At 42.8% G+C, this 17,553-nt stretch overlaps 1 protein-coding gene across 9 annotated transcripts in view; it reads left to right on the top strand.

Moving 5' to 3' along the window:
* Positions 1-17,553, top strand: part of STOX2 (storkhead box 2) — a 141,747-nt gene that overhangs the window by 36,782 nt on the left and 87,412 nt on the right. For 4 of the 9 annotated variants that reach the window (XM_050973298.1, XM_050973297.1, XM_030238739.2 and 1 more), the window contains exon 1: positions 7,798-8,254. The exons of 2 other annotated variants lie outside the window; for them this stretch is intronic. The gene's annotated coding sequence lies outside the window, so the exon portion shown is untranslated. Of the gene's footprint in view, positions 1-7,797; positions 8,255-11,157; positions 11,266-17,553 lie in introns of those variants that run through there. 3 more of the 9 variants (XM_018926588.3, XM_018926595.3, XM_018926587.3) reach the window with 3 other exon arrangements.

The raw sequence follows: 17,553 nt of genomic DNA on the forward strand, positions 1-17,553 counted from the left end.
CCGGGGGAGGGTCCCGCAGCCGGATCCGGCCTCTTTAAAGATAAAGATCGTCGCAGCAGAAGGGAACAGGGGAGGTGATTCTGCCCCTCTACTCCGTGAGACCTCCGCCTGGAGTGCTGCATCCAGCTCAGGAGGGCCGTGGACGTTTTGGAGCGGGTCCAGAGGACGGCCATGAAAATAGTTGGAGGGCTAGAGCGCTTCTGTGGTGACTGGCTGAGAGAGTTGGGGTTGTTCAGCTGAGGAGATCTTTGAGCAGCCTTCCAGTAACTAAAGGAGGTTTATAAGAATGACAGAATAAGCTGAGTTAGAAGGGACCAACAAGGATCATCGAGTCCAATTCCTGGCCCCGGGCAGAACCATCCTCAAGAGTCTCACTAGGTGCCAGAGAATATTGTTCAAGGGTTTCTTGAACTCCGTCAGGCATAGTGCTGTGAGCACTTCCCAATACCTGATGGGTGAAAAACCTTCTTTCTAGTATCTAACCTATGGAAGATGGGGACAGACTTTTTAGCAGGGCATTTATTGATAGCACAAGCAGTTATGGTTTTAAACTAAAAGAGGAATTTAGACTGGATACAAGGAAATTTTTTCGAGGGTGGTGCGGCACTGGAACAGGTTGCCCAGAGAGGAAGTAGGTGCCCCATTTCTGGGAATATTCAAGGTCAGGCTGGTTGGTGCTCTGAGCAACACGATCCAGTTGAAGATGTCACTGTGCATGGCTGGGGTTTGGACCTATAAGGGTCCCTTCCAACCCAAAGCAGTCTATGATTCTGAGAAAAGGGAGGCAATGCATTGTGGCCCTCTATTTTTGTGGGGTCTTTGGCAGTAGTCCCCTTAGTAGAACCTCAGAAAAACCCCAGAGGAGATGACCTAAGATGAAACAGTCAATGGGTGTACATCTGCCCCAGCAGTGGATCAAGGCAGAGTCCTTTCCAAATCTGATCTGTGGCTCAGCCTCCACAGATCCCATGTTTTGCAATTTCTGCAAGCACTCGTCTTTCTGCTGACACACAATGTGAGATTGCAGAAATGCAAAGTTGAAAGTATTACCTCTGCCTTTTCAGCTCTGGATTATTTTATTCTGCCTCTGCTTGTCATATTCTCTGGGAAATCTCTGTGCCACTTTGGGTCACTGGTACTTATTCCCTATTTTCCTTTTTGTCCTGCCTCTCTTCTTAGTTATGAGGGTTTTAAGGCACAAATTACTGGTGGTCTGAAGACTTCAGCTACATAGATTTATCATATGGATTGTGTTTGGCCATTGCAAAGTATGTTTGACAGTACTAAGGTAAGAGGCTAAATGCCTTGGTGATTTATAGTCCACTTAGGGCACAAACATAATTTTTCATTTACCTCATCAAAACAAAGAAGTTCAGCATTAATGAGGGTAGTTCATCACATCTCAGCTACCCTGATGTAGTTTGGAACTTGGGGATCTCAGATGGGCTCTGGGAAGGGTGCAGAGTGCTTGGTGTGTTCTCAAGCAAGGTGTTGCTGGGTGCCTGCCCTCTCCTTGCAGCCTGCTCCATTTGGCCTTGCAGTAATTGCTAGTGAAAAAAGGAAGGGAAGTATGGGGTTTTTTTTAACATGAATCCTCCTGGATATATTTTTACTAGTTTTGGGTACTATTCTGCTAAGTGTAGTGTACATAGTCTATATAATAGCAAGCATTATGCATTTAAAATCTGTCCAATATTGTTTTGCCAGTGTAGGGTAACCAAAGAGTATTGAGGTACTCCTTCACTTTCAGAAGCTGTATTGAATTTTTGGCAAACACTTCTGTGAAAATGGTATATATGTAGTCACATAAAAACAAGTGATATGTGATCAACTGATGAAAAGCATGTTTTACACTGTAGGTCCTTTTCTACATCTCCAATTTTTTTTTTAGTTTAGAGGCATGCCAAATCAGCCTTTTCAGTATAGATGCATTGTTTTTGTAACCTTAAGTACAAAAGCACTGGGAATGTAGTTCTGAGCTGAAACTTGAGCTCCCAACTTTCTGCCTTGCAGTCAGATTTTGTATTTGCATTTTTAGGCTTGTGAAAACTAGGGAGTTAAAAGTTGTGCAAATGGTCCTTCAGCATGTTTCAATAACACTCGGGCTGCAATGCCTGTCTACACAGCTCACCCTATCTGCCTGTCTCTTCCCCTGTGTTTTTTTTCTTCTTTATATTGTTTGGGTTTGACTGTGTCTAAACAACAGGCTGGCTACCTATACACAGTATCTTCTGCTATTTGAAAGTGTAGATTTACAGTACAGAAAGAGAGGGGAAATGCTTCAGAGGTGAGAAGAATGGTGAAAGGGAGGAAATCCCTTTGTGGTCCATGACTTTCAAGGGATAAATGGGAGATATTTTTCTATTAGCTCTACCTCATGAAGATTTTAACACACCATTTCCCATCTTCTTATCATAGGAGGTCTAGGAGAAAAATTGACCTGCTCATTCATCAATCCATCAGCAGTAACCTGGCTGTTTCTTTCACAAGAAAGAACATCAGCTGCTCAGTCTACAGCAGATGGCTTGCCCTTCCACAACTTTCTTTGTTCTTGTTCCAGTTTTTAGGGGTCAACTTCTGTTTCCACCATATCTCTTCCTTCAAAACTGCTTTTCACAGAGCTGTCTGTCCTCATTCTGCATCTTGTCCTGCTCTGCAGCTCTCGTGGATGTGCAGTGCTCTATGGCTTGTTTCTGCACGTATCCCATGGTTGTGTATCTTGCTCCTAGGAGGGGGAATGGTTACCAGGGTCCAGCAAGCAGCCTGAAGGAGTCCAGCCAGCAGGCAGCCTTTTACCAACCCGCAGGTGAGCGTGCAGTGTCGAGCCAAGGCAGCAGGAATGAAGGGCAGGAGGTGTGATGAAGGCACCCAGGTCAGGGGGAAGGAGTGCCAGGTTCCTGCAGCGGAGCTGCTGCCTTACCCTCAGGTGTGCTCCCATCCTGGGATGTGGCACTGATGCCTGTCCGAGCCTCTGGAGGCTTGTCTTAGCTTCAGTGTAGCAGGCTGAGACATAAATGCACAAAGGGAAGAAAGAAGACATTTTGAAAAGTTTCTCATTGATTACACGGCAGCAAGTCAGAGCAGACTTGGCCTGGGGCTCAGCCCTGATATCCCAGTAGTCTTTACTTTTTAAAGTACTAGAATAACAAACAGTGAAGTGTGCAAGAGAGAGCATGACAATCTCCTCTCCCTTTCCATCTCTCTCTCTGTGCTTTTCTTTGGTCCTGGGAATGTTCCTCTTTGACCAAAGAGGTATAAATTATGGGATTTACTTCTGAGCAGCCCATAGAATAGCCTGGGGCAAGTCATTCCTAGAAGGTGCTTTTCTTGTCTTAAATGGGTCATTAACATTTGCAGCTAAATACCGAAGCAGGGAGAGGAGAGAAACAAATGAGGAAATAGTTTCCTAAAAGGAGGAAGAAAGAGCTGTTATTCATATTCACTCACCAGAATATTCTTAGATGTGTGTGGGAACAGCCTAACAAAAGCAGAGAGATAGAAAGAGGCAAGCCAGGTGACAGCGATGTGCCTGGGGAGTCCTGAGGGAGTTTGAGCCATGTCATCCTTAGGCAGAGACCTGGTAATTCTTCCTCAAGGAAGTTTCTTTTTTATTTCCCATCTCTGTCCCCTTCTTCCAGTACTGGAAATTGTAGGAAGGAGAGGCGTTTGTGAAGAAACCCATCAGTTTTGGTTGCTGCTGTGTGAGTGTTTGTGCTGCTGTTGTTACTCTGGTGCGAGGAGCTCAAGGGAGGCATTGTGATGCAAAGCTGATCTCAGGTTGCCCTCCTGGAGATCCCAAAGTGTTCATCTGCTCCAGTGTGCTCTTCCAGGATGGCAGGATTGTGCCAGAGGAGCAGGGGCAGTTCGTGTCACAGTGGTGGGGAAGATGTGTCTCTCAGAGACCTGGAGAAGCGCTCTACACAGGGAGTTTGTGTAGCCTCTGGGGAGAGGAGCAAACTTCTGAGGGAACTGGTTGAAGGTTTGAGGCAGGTTCAGAGAACAGCAAAGGATTCGAGCTTGCTGCCTCTCTCTGTCCCTACTGTCAGATCACTTTTGGCCCTAGTCAGAGTTCATTACTCTGGGTGGGTAATTAGCACCACTCTTAGTCAGTAATTAGGGGAGTGTGTGATTGTATTGCCGAGGTGGGGGGACAGTTGTGCCTGCAAAGTCCAGCTGGCAGTTCTGCTTTCATTTGTGTGCGGTGCCCAGTGGTACAAGGTGCTCATATCCCTGTAGATCTTCATTCCCATGGCAGCAGCTGTAGGAACTATTGCTATAGACTGCTTGGATGTAGGTTTGGCTTTTTTTTCTTTGCCCCTGGCCATCTGAAATGAAAGAGTGATAAAATAGATTTTAAAGGATGATATGCAAGACAAGCAGTTTGTGGAAACTGGAAATGTTGGCTTTGCTCTGCATGGTTGGTAAGGCTAAAGGAGGTGGGAATGGTTGTGCTGAACTTCTGTGGCAAGAGAACATGAGCAGTTTGATGGTCATCTCTCTAAGCTTTCATAAAATATTAGATCTTGGGCTACAGTGGCAGCATTAGGATTTAAATGCTGTGTCTGTTATGCTGTAGCTAAAAGGAGACAAAGTGTCTTAATAGGTAGCAAGGTTTTGCACCTGCTTGATCAAATTATCCTTCTCTACCATATTTTCACTCCTGTAGATGTTTCTGATAGGCGCTGATGGATCTACTACGGCATAAGAAAATAACATTAGTGTTGCCTGTTACAATAATTTCCCAGATAAAATGAGGCTACCAGGAATACCCATCTGACTCCTGTGATATTTCTATAAAGAGCAGAATTGAGTACTGCTGTTATGATTAGTGTATTAAAAGTATTAGGTTTGTTGTCTTAGCTGTGCTGTGTTTTCTCATGTTCTCTCTCGTGCTGATTGCTAATGACAGGCTTTGGCAGGAGCCAGCCTAGGCAGTCCTTCCTGTGATGGGAACCAGATGGATGGTTTTGCTCTGGCTGCCCCTCCCACTGAGCACCAGGAACAGGAGGAGGGGCAGCCCTTTTGGGGGGTAGGGGGGACATTTATAGAAAACTCAGTGAATGGCAGAGAACCAGTTCTTGTCTATCCACCACTTCTCTTCCCTTGAGGCTCCCAGTTTTGCAACTTCTAACCTCACCCTTGGCTTCAACTTCTTGGCTTTCAAGCGATTGTGCTGTACGTTACATTTTCATTACTGGTGAAATTGACGGAAAATCACATTTTATTATGTGAAAAATGCAGTGTTCTTTACTGTCAAAGCTCCATTCAGCTGGAAAAAATCTATGTGAGGCACTCTTTTATATTTCATGTATTTTGTGCATTGGTTGGAATGAAAAAATAATGAAAGGCTGTATTTTGTCAACTTTTGCATCTGTCTGACTGGCAGCACTGACTGATTTGTTTTTTAAATGTATTTATTTCTTGCAGTAAGCACTATTATTCTCCACCCTTTCATGATAAATGCAAATAATATGTGGAATGTGCAAATAATATGGGAAAAGGAGAAATGCAAATTATTCAGTCCTTCCAGGTAGGTCTGAGAAGAAACTGGAAATGTGACTGCAGCATGAAAACGTGCTGTCTTTATACCAGCTGCAGCAATGATAACAGGGCTGCTGTCTGTCTGTGTTTCAGGTTTCTGTGAACACATTATTGTATCTTTTTAAATTTGTTTCTTCTTCTTCTCCTTTTCCCTTTCCTCTCCTGCTGTGAAACTATAAATGGGATTTGGGCACTCTGAATACCTGAAGTACATCACTCTGTACATAAACCCTTCTGCCCCTCGTGGGACCACTGCTGCTCAGGTGTGGTGAGCCCAAACTGCTGAGGCTCTTGGGCTGAGCGCAGGGAATGAGCTAAAAAAGCCTTGGTGTTAGGGAGGACAGGTGGATACTGCTCCTGAGATCCAGGCTGGAATACCTTTTGGCATGAATCAAGCTTCCCCTCAGGGGAGAAACGTGGCTTTCCTTGCTGCACAGCCATGTGCCAGCTGTGTTGGTACATGGGCATGAGTCAGATGGAAGGGAGCCAAGACTGATTGGCATTGTGAGATCCTGAAGCTCTTGGGATGTCTCTGCAGCAAGAATAGATTACAACTGCCTTGCAATTGCCCCTACCATGCTCCTACCTGGGGGAAGTTGTTGTGCCACTGTTGATCAGCAGGGATGTGACCCTGGCTGTCTCAGCCAAGCTCCTGAGCCCTGTCTGGGGCAGTAACTGGGGGAGGGTGGTGAGGTGCAGCTGTCAGACCCATCCTGCCAGCAGCTGGGGTGTGCTCCATGGATCAGGCACACCTGTGATTCAAGATCTCCCTGCAAACTTAAAACAGTGTTTTCTTTTATTACAGCTTTTTTTAAATGTCAGAATTGTTTTCCTACTTAGATTGCTGTAATTGCAATTTCAAGTGAAGAGCCTGTGAAAAGAGGTGTCAGGGTGTTCCTTCTCAGCATTGTTTCATTGTTGCCATGTGTAAAATTCTCTCCCAATTCCAGTAAAGATTTTAGTGTGATAACAAATTTTCGGTGATTCTAAATATTAAAAAGTGGTATTTTTATTCTTGATAGTTCCATATATATTTTTCTATCAGTGCAAAAACAAAAAGGAAAAAAAGTAAACTCTTCAGTAAAAGCTTACAGACAGAGTGGTAGAAGTAAAAGCTTATGGAAGGATCTAGAAAATCCTTCTTTATAACTGAGACATTGTTTATTTCTGCACTTTTTGACTCCCAACCCTGCGTGTGTTAGAAGCTCTTCACTGAGAGCTATTAGTCATTAGGAGAACCCTAGTCTGGAGACCTTCCTGGCTGGAGGAAGGTACCTTGCTGTGGTTTTGTAGTTAATTTGCTCTAAAATCCTTGTGAGGGTGCTGAGCTTGTGAGGACTTGCTGTCTGGAGAGTCAATGGTCAGCAATGCATTTGTTTGAGTGCAGTCAAACAGAAGAGGATTCCAGAAGCTCCTTCTCAGAGCAGTGCCAGCTGTGAGATCAGACAAGGTTGTTCAAGGCTTGGTGCAGTCAGGTGAGACTGGAAAGTCGCCTCCAAAGATGTGGATAGCACATCCCTGCTGAGCAGCCTGTTCCAGGAAACTCTTGATATTTTGATGTTTGTTACCACGTGGCACTTAGAGTGGTCAGAGTTAAATATGTGGCACTATTCTCTCTGTAGATAATATTCTTTGTTTAGGAGGCAGTGTAAGTAATGACCCCACAGGTCTAGGACACTTCTACATGGTGCTCCCTGCTGTGAAGGGGTGGGTGCAAGGGATGAGGACCTGCTTTGTCCTTTTTTGGGGGAGGTATGGGGCAAGCAAAGCCATCCTGCCAATCCAGGAGGCGAAAACCAGTCAAACCCTGGTTTTCCTTGACCTTTTTGCCACAGCCACATATAAGTGATGCAGTAAGAATGGTGGTGCTCCTGGGCTGTCCTCCTTTCTCCCCAGGAAGTGATACATCTGTCCTGGCTGAAATAGTCTGCCCTGGATTGGCAACCTGGTAGCTGTCTCTGCAGTTAATGGCAGGGCCAAACCTTGGTGTCCACTGCTGGCAGAAATAATTCTCTCTATTTATGTTCAGACACAGGGCTGGGACATGGGGCTATTGTAGCACCTCACTCAGGACCTGAGATCCCCAATGTAAGCCTTCAGAGAGATGGGCACCTCCTGCAGCTTCAGCTGGGGGTAGAAAACCAAGCCTCACTGGCAGGATGCAACCCAGGAGGTGCCTATAGGACTCACTGCACTTTTGCATTTTCTGTTCTGCTGCCTAAAGCATTATCTTGCTTGCTCAGACAAGTCATCCACCACATCAGGAACGTGTGGGAAAATAACTCAGTCAGGATAACCAGAGGAAAATAAATGGTTGTGTAGTTGGCCATTTGGAGCTGAGCTAGCTTGGGAATTTTTTATTTCAGCAGCACCCTGAAAAAAAAGTAGTGCAAATGGGTGTGAAATATAAAGAGAATTTGCTTCCTTCTTGCATAGGCGTATATCCAAAAAAAGACAACAGTAAATATAGAGACATCTACTGCTGAATGCTTTGGTAGGGCTTTAAAGGATCTGAAGGCTCAGTGTGCTTGACTGGTAGGATATCGGATCTTCCCCACTGAAATGAGCTTTGAATTCAAGGGAAATCTCTGACACAGCAGAGAGGAGAAGCCACAGTGATCACCTGGGGTGTTTTAGTGTGCTGCTCAGTCACCCAGACTCTACTTCACTCCTTGATTCTCCATTTGTGCTTGAAGAGGATTCCAGACATAATGTAAGTACAGAGGGGGAAACCACGTCCTGTGTTATGGGCAGCAAAATCAGACTGCAGTGGGTCAGATCCCAAAAGGCACTGATGTTTGTTACTGGGGTGCAGGGGAAAAAAAATATGTTCAGGCTATGGCACTTCTGAAAAATGCAGAATTACTTTGCTTCTGTGAGATGTAAAGTGGATTTCACAGCTGCTGTTTCTGTTGCTATTTAGGAGACATCAGTGAAAAAGAACAGGATAATGTCTTCTGCTACCGTGGAAATGCCAGTGTAAATTATTTATTTCCTAATTAGTAGACATTGCTCTAATGATAGAGATGTTTAACAACAAGTTATTTGTATCATATCAAACCCTGTATTCTAGGGATGTTTTTTCCCTCTGTTGGGTGTTAAAGCAGTTGCATGGATTAATCACACTATAATGCAGCCAAACAGTTCATCCCTGCTTGACTCAGGGAGTAGAGGCTTTTTGGCTTGATACACACATGAGGAAAATCACATCCTAATTCTACAAAGTATATTTTGAGAATAAAAGCTGAAGTTTAATTTAAAAAAAAAAACTAAACAAAACACCTTGTTTTTCCCAGTAAATGAGGTCATGCAGCCTGATTGCCGGGCCCATCTGTTGCTGTTCATGAGTATGTTATATTTTTAAAGGCTAATATTAAATGGTATTATGTAGTTATCTTCTTCTTTTTTTTTTTTTTTTAAATTCCTCTTGGCTTGTCAAGCACTGTCATTATACCAACCACTGTTCTTAAAACAGGATTTTGGTTAAAATAGCATATACCTGCCATCTGGTTGAAAAATGTAAGCTTCCTACACAACTAAGTGGAGTTGAACTACGGTATTAGGAATAGCTCATGTTCTCTTGAAAATAGCAGCTGATGGCAGATTGCAGAAATCAGCCAGTTATCAGTTGTCATTAAGCTATTTGATATTTGACACACATGGAAAGCATGCTATTTATAAGTATGCAATTATGTTATAGAAGTATTCCTTTTTTTTTTTTTTTCCCTCCTTCTCTTTACTCATTTAAATATGTTGGTTTGGCTGGACTGGAAAGCAAAGAAGCAAAGTCTCCCATAAAATTCACAGAATAGATGTGCTGTTGACTGAAGGTGTGCCAGACTGTTGGTAACATTTCTGTCATCAGAAAGTGATCTGAGAGGGGTATAGAAATAAATTTGGTGTTCCTGTGCTGTATAGCTGTAGGTGTCTAAAGAGAAATATCAGCTACAAAGAGCCCAAGAAACAGAAATATGTGGAACTAACTGGTAGAAGATTGCAAAACTAGAAATCGTAATGGAAAAGATACATTTTACTTTAATATATATTTGCTTTTCTGCTAGCAGGAGAAAAGAATTCAAGTGTTAGCATCAGCAAAAGCAGAAACACTAAAAAGATAATTATTTGCTAAACCTGGGCAAGGCAGCACAGACTCTCAGAAGTGTAGGTTAGTCACTTACATGAAAGCTTAATGCTAACCATTAAGCAAGGACTTGCACAAGGCCAGGCAGAGGGTGCTGCTGGAGAGGGCAGTGGGGCAGTGATGCTGTGACCTGTTCCCTTGTCATACCTTGTGAGGGTGATTACAGAAAACAGCAGAAACAGCCTGCTCAAAAGGAGGGATTAGGAATTATTTTGTGAGTCGAATCGTGAACAAAAAAGCAGTCACAATAGGATGGGGTGCTTTAAGAGTAATAATTTTATTCAGAGGTGGTGTGAGGAGGTGTTATTTTTGTGTGGACTGAGGGTTAGACCCTGATTAATCTTCAGCAATGACATTGAAATCTTGTGAGCACATCCTGCAAGATTTTGTAAAAAATAAATATAAATCACCCATAAATAAAATATAATACAAAATAAAATAAATTAAAATATAATAATATATAAATAATATCTGGTTATTCTCACAAATTTTTAGTGAATTTCTGGTTATATTAGACCAGAAATGTTTTGAGTGCAGTGAGGAATTTGTTGACCCCACTGAAAAACCCCCAATCTCTTCTCCTATATAAGTATTGTCTGGAAGATTAAGGTCTGTGGTGTTTTGGCTTCAGCACAATCTTGATCAGATTGGAAACTGTTGGGTTTGAATCTGAATCCTCTTGCTTTTCAAATGACATCTGAGATTCTGGTTGTGAAAGGTCTCTAGTCATTTTGCTTTTAAAAATTACTTCACCCTTAATAACCATCCAACCATACTAAAAATGTATTCAGCTTCATAATTATAAGTTTTAGGTTTTACTGTCAGCAGAGGTATGTTCTAACAGAAAATTAGGTAGCAAAGGTGTAGGTCAGAGGCTGTGGTTTGCTTTTTATTCATTGACTTTTCCTCAACGGAGTATTTGAAAATTTTATTGTGGAGACTAATCACATCTCCCTTGCTTCAGGCTTCTGCAGACCTTCTTGGGCCATCAAAGCAGCTTCAGCAATCTCAGCATTTTGGCAACATTGCAACTGTCTTGACCATAAAAAGACTCGTAACTGGTGCAGAGAGCACCTCCCACAGTGGAAGGTTTGCAGGAATGAGGGACGCCTGGGAGCGGTTGCGGCTCTCCAGCGCTCCTTCCCAGGTGTGTGTACCACATGCCAGCTCTCTGTGCTTTCCTGCAAGTCAAGCTGGTGTTCCCAATGAAAATCAAGGTCTGCAGCTGCTGGGGAGAAGCCTCCTGCTGGCACACAGGGAAGGCTGGCAGAGGAGGCAGGGGCAGACTCCCTACTGAGTGAAAAATGCAGATGTTTGTCAGTCCAGGGCAGTTTGACAGAAAGTGTCTCTTCCCCTCCACTTCCCAGACTGCATACAGTTATTTGCAATTCCAAGCTGCTTATTCTCTAATTTAGTAGCTAATGACTCATCTGCCCTGGTGTGCTCCTCCTTCCCTCCCAAGCCACCAGCTCTCCCTGCTTGTTAACTTGCTCACCAGTCGACTGGAGCAGACCTGCTGCCTGCTTTAGTTCCCTTTGGCTTGGCCTTCACAGGTCCTTTCAGCCTCCCCACCCTGGCAAAAGGTCAGTGAAAGCCCATTTATCTGCCTCTCTTTCTTTGATTTGTAATTTTTTCATGCGTTCATCTGCACAGCAGATGGCCAATAAAAAAACCCCAATCAAATAATCTGAGTGTGTCTTGTGGGGGGTGGTTGGCAGAGAAAACTGGGAGGAAGAACAAGCACTCGTGGATCAAAAGTAGCTGTGTAGGCAATTTTATTTAAAGACAGAACACAGTATTTTATTTTGCTTCTCACATTTGAGGGAAAAAAATATGTTAAAAATGCTGACTATAGTTGGAGAAAACATTTTTTAAGTGTATCAGAACTTGTAAAGGTGATCAGGAGTGGTCCTTGGTAATTAGATTTCAGGGTGAGAAGCATCCTGGAAGACAAGGGCGTTTCTCAAAGGAGCTTGATGGTTTTGCAACTGCGTAAAAAAATTTTCCTTTATACTGTAGGCAGATGTCAAAAGTACTAGATACGGTGGCATGTTACGCCTAGAATTTTTGTAAGGAGTTTAGGAAATGATGTAGCAAAAGGTAGTTGTTTTTCCACATGGGTTCCAAGAGTATTGTGTGTCCAGATGAATTCGTTGTGTCAGGTGTAAATGTGAGAACTTACTCTCAGCAGTCCTGAAGTACTAAACTTTTCCCAGCAGAAACTTGTCTTGGAAATGAGCTTTCTGGGACATTGTTCTGCTGTTGTTCTCAGGTTAATTGTTCCAGGGCAAGTTTTCTTGTGGAAGCTTAAGTAATTTTCTCAGCTTCTCAAATTCTGCCCTCTTTATGTCAGTGTGGAATCTGGTAACACCCATATTTAGGCCACCAGATGCACTGCATTATGAGCATGTGGGGCTCTTCCTTTTTTTAGTGGAAGCAGGAGGTGAGAGAGAGGAACTCTAAAACTGGTTTTGTTTGCAGCAGCATATAACTTGCCTTTGGCTTAAGGGAGTATCTTTTCTTTGACTTGGGAAGTTCTGCTTTTACTAAGAGAGAGCTAGAAAATGAAAATTTTCTCACCGTGGCCTACATTCCTTGAGAAACTTTAGTTGTGTTGGAAAATACGTGCTCTGTCTGACCACACAGCCTTTAAAGTAGCAGCAGCCAGAAAGGTTCTGGGATTGCCTAAGAAATTGCAAGACTGAGGAGAACTTCCCAGCAGGCAGTGTATACCTCAGGTCCTTTGCTGAAGGGCACCAGTGGATAAAGCCATGATTCCAGCTGGGAGCTGCCCAGGAGCACCCTCCAGGCCTTCAGTGCTGGGGGTGCAGCTCTCTCTTGCTCCTGCTTCCTCACAAAGTAACCACAGCCTTTCCCTATCATCTCATGTTGCTCCAGATGAGAACATGTGTGCTGAAGTTCAGGATCAAGTTCCGTGGGCAACATCCAATATAATCTGCCTAATCTGAAATTGTTTTTAAATTTAGTGTGTTTTATGTCATGTAGTGACATTGCTGGTGCCAATAGGTATTTTGCATATATATTACTGAGTATATTGCACAGAAAATTAGTGGTTTGGGTTAAGATCAGGAAAGAAGAAAGAAAAACTTTTGAAGTCTGTAAACTTGGCACAAAGCACTCTTGGGGGCAAAAATGGTAGAAGCAGCATGAGGCCCATCAGGGCAGTACGTTCCCGAATAATGGCTTTCCAGAATGTAAGAAAGCAGATGTTCAGGGTTGTATGCATGTAGTGCAGGATGTGCATGTAATGAACAGTCTTTCTGTTTTTTTTAAGACACTTTGGAAATTTATGTGCTGAAACCAAAAGTTAAAATCTCTGAGGGCAACTGCTTTCAGCTTAAGAAATAGTAGGTATTTAATTTCTGGTACAACCTAAAGTTCTGGTGCTCTCCTGCCTGCGGGTTGTGATGGACAAAACCTCTTTTGGAGTATGGACTTTGCTATCTCTGTACCAGAATGTATGTGACATTTTCCTGTCTCTGTGATCACCCAAGTCCTTTAGGGAAGGATATGTTACGGTTGCCATTTTACCGCTGAGAGCATGACAAAATACATGACCACATGCTATGTTTTTCTCCAGGGCTTCTGCTTCATACCAGCTACACAGGTATATGAAGGAAAATACCTGGGGATTCAAGTGAGGGATGCTTGATTCTGAGCTGTTGTACTGGGAAGGGTGTCTACAAGGCAATGGCATTATTGCGTCACCTCAGGGGCTCCTACATCTTCTCGCTGACTGGATATTTTCATAAGAAGATTCAGGGAGAACTGGAAACTAACGTGCTTTACCTGAAATTATGCAAGGATCCTTATTAAGTACTTTCTTTTTGCTGTAGGGGAGACTTGCTTCGTGACTGTGGTTATTATGTGCAAAAATAATGGTTGTGAAGCACTCATTAAACACTGCTGAAGAGGATGGTTTTGGTGTGTGTGTGTGTGGGGGGGTTTCCATGGGCTCAGGAGGCATTGTGCCCATGTCTTTGTAATTCTGTACTGTTCAGTGTGAAAGAGAAGTACTTCTGCTCTAGATAACATAAAGAATTATCTAGAGGCTTTAGAAGAACAATGTCCTTTGGACTTTTTAAAAGTGAAAGCATAATAAAAATGTTTCCTTGACTACAGGAAAGATGCAGGCATTCATGTGTACAAGTGGAGCATTACATTGCCTTCTAAGCTAGCAAGCAGAAGCCCACACAGTGTTCTACTTCAGGACTGATTTGAGTTGCCCTTGGATCAAGGTCCTGTCTAGATCAAAGGCTGAAACTGAGTCATGTGAGGTGCTGCAACTGCATGCATACTCCTTGCTCATGACCAATGTAAAGTTATTTGAATTATTTGGCATCTTAAGTAAAAGCCCTGGGGTTAATAGTGTAGAGAATGTTCAGCTGATGCCTGGTGGCTTCATTATGAATTGACTACTGAGAAAAAAGGAGGAGTATCGGTCTGAATGCTGCTGGGTTGGTTTCATTGTGCTGACAACTCCCAGGTTAAGCTTACAAAGCAATGAAATGCAGGTTAGCTCAGTTTAAACCAGAACAGGCTGAATTCAACCAGCCAACACAGATCTAAAGCAGACTTGCCAAATTCTTGAGGACTGTGTGATGTTTCTCAGCCCTGATTTAAATAGATGTTTGGCATCACCATTGCTCCACTCCTGTCACCCACCAGGGATGCCATGCATTCAGCAGGGCTGCAGAATGAGCTGGATGGAGTGGCTTGTGACCATGGAGCAGAGCCCCAAGCATCTTGTCTCACTTTGGATCATCAGGGGGACTTGTAGGAGGCAGGAGTGATGGCAGTGATCTTTCATTTTGTCCACTGTCGTGCCTGCCATGCTCTTCCTGCTTTAGACAGACCCTACTGGAGCTCCTGGATTTCTAGGAAAAAATATACCAAAAGCTTAGGACTGGACTATCTGGCACAATGCTGGCTTAGCTCCTGGGCAGGAATGAGGAAAGTGGGAGAGACAGCTCCCTTGCTTTTCTCCAGGGGGAAGGAAGCTGGACAAAGGAAGTCAGCTGGCTGTGCTTTCCTTTTCTTGTCACTTTATTCAAAGGAAAAATGAAGGAGAAGCCTGGAACTGGGCCAGTTGCATAGAATCCTTGGGCAGAACCAGCACAGCAATGATATTATCTGTCTGTCTGTACTCAGTCTGTGTAAAATAGAAAAAGGACGTATGAATTATTTCTTCCTCCTTATATGAAATCTCCTTTAAGCAGGCTAGAACAAGGATTATCAGTTTGGAAAAAGGTTTTTTAGAACAACTTTATTGCCATAACATCTTCACGCCAGTTTTGGTTCAAGTACAGTGTGGAGACCTTGAATGCTTCATGTCTCATGCAAAATTAGATTCCTTATGCTTTCACATCTTACGTTTTCATGTCTGTGCACATGTGTGACATACCTGTTTAATGCAATTTGAATGCATGCAAATGACATTATTTTATGTCCTCACTTCCTGGAATAGGTTTTACTCATGTTCAACTGTTGATTTGATTTTGAGTAGAATGCTAATAAACTATTTAAAATGCACAAACTTTGCTTCTGGAAAATGTTCTTAGCTCATGAAATGGATCAGGAATAATAGAAATAATAGTCTGCTGCAAAAGAATTTCCATTAATCTTCTTAGAGGCGGGAGATAAGATTTCAGATTTAGATTAAATATTTGTGTTCCACATTAGGAGACCTCCTCGGTTCTGTCTGACAATTAATCCTCTTCTGGGTCGCAGTTGCTCTGCTCTGCATTTACCTCTTTCATGTTGTGCATGAAGGACCTTTTATAGACTCTTAATGCACATTTATTTGGAAGTGGGAAATTGCATTGGAGGCTTGACCTTCCCCTATGTTTGTTTGTCTTTGTTTTGTTTCTTTTAGCTGAGAGCAGGGAGAGGGGCACTTCCCACTCCCTTGAGTTCCGTGGGAGTAGCAGGGGCAGTGTGTAGCCCACGTCCCACTGAGCTGCTCAGCTGTCTGAGCGTCTCATGATTGAATCTCACGCTGAGGGTGCCGTACACTCCCCCTACCCAGCACCTCGACTCGCTCAGCATGAATTTCCCACCGGGTAGATGTGGGAGACGAGGTGGCAGCTTGCTTGCAGACAGAGCACAGGATACTACATGGGAAGAGAGGATGTAAAAAACACCTGCTTTAAGCTGGTACCGAAGATATTTGCATAATTTATTAGTATTTTTAGAAAACAAGGGCAATTAAGGAATAAATATTTGTCATAGATGCAACATATCGTGTTAATACCAGATGATGTCATTGTTTAGTGGTGCTTTGCATATTACCTCTGTATGCAGCAGAGGGCACTAAGTGGTGCTTAGCTTTTAAAGTACAGGAAAATTCTGCTTTTTTTTTGCTTCATTACACATGTTTCTGCCTTAAGACTACTTCTCACAGGTTTCAGTTATTGACCTCTACTTTTTTTGTGTGTCTTTGTCACATTTGTTACATTTTGGCTTCAGAAAATTTAGAGAGATGGCCCATCCAAGGGCAGCCTGTCAGCAGGTTTACATTTTGAAAAAAAAAAACAAAAGAAATCAAATGTTATGTCAGCTCATTTACTGAGTTGATTTGCAGTCATCACTGTCATTATGATTCCTCATAAGTTTCCAGGCACAGCCATGGTGAAACTGGGGAAGACCTAGACAGATTTTTCATCCTACAATGATGATGTAGGTGAACTCCTAGAAAATCAGGGCTAAAGTGTGAGGAATTTGCCAGCCACAACAAGACTGGAGACAGAAGTATTTTGATGATTTCAACAGCAATGATATTTTGCACAATGTCATAACCTCTTCTCTCAATGTCAAAATAATCTAACTTTTCTGGAAGCTGTATGACATAAAAAGTGTAGTTTATATCATTACTATCTTTTGAGTACATTCAATTTGCCTGGTTAAAAATTAAATTGAAATAAAGCAATAGTTCATTGCATTTACATACAACATGTCAGGGGTGAAAACATTCTTGATGGTAAGAGATGAGGAGGTGAACTGCTTCTTCGGGTAAAATAATTTGAGGGGAAATAAAACTAGAGGGAGATGGATTTAAAAGCAAAAAGAGGTGATTCTTCATGCCAGAGGTAGGACCTACAGGACTTCAGATGATGCTTTGAGTGCAAAAAGTTTACACAGGCTGATGGAAAGTCTGGGCAAGCCTATGGCAGAGAAGCCTTGCAGAGACTACTCAACAGAGGAACCAGAGCAGACACAGCAAATCCTTCGAGCTGAAAATGAAGCAAGACAGAGACTCTTATGAGAAGGTATAAGGGCCACCTTATTCTTCCCTGGCTGTGGACTGCTGGCCTCTTTAGCAGACTAAATGTTGGAGTAGATTGTACTGGGGATCGCTGGGGAGTTTCTTCTATTTTAATGGAGTTATGATTAAAATCTGAAAAAAAATCAGGCTGTTGAAAGCATACCTTGTGCAAATGAATCACAAATGTAAAGCAATTTCAGGTGCATGGCAGACTACATTCATTGCTTTGCTATCAGACTATAAATCATATTTATAAACCCCTGCCTCTGGAAGAGTTCTGCTGTACTTATTTCAGATGGCTTTCAAGCCTCACTTAAGAATGTGTTTCTCCAAATGTTTCTAATTGTACTTTTTTTGTTGAATAACTTTCTAGAATGGTTTGAACCAAATAATTGTGCTATTTATGTTTCATCCCTGATCTCCTGTATTCAGTTGGTTCACTAACACATCTCCAGTGTGCCGAATGTTCGATTAGTAAGGTGAAAAGCTGCTTTCTTTAATGTCTTATCCTGACAATCGTGCTATTTGAGCTGGTTACAAATGCCACCTGCTATTCAAATGACCAAAGCATAGAATTCTGGACTAA

This window comes from Serinus canaria, chromosome 4 (assembly GCF_022539315.1).
Source record: "Serinus canaria isolate serCan28SL12 chromosome 4, serCan2020, whole genome shotgun sequence".
In the NCBI taxonomy this organism is placed as follows: domain Eukaryota; kingdom Metazoa; phylum Chordata; class Aves; order Passeriformes; family Fringillidae; genus Serinus; species Serinus canaria.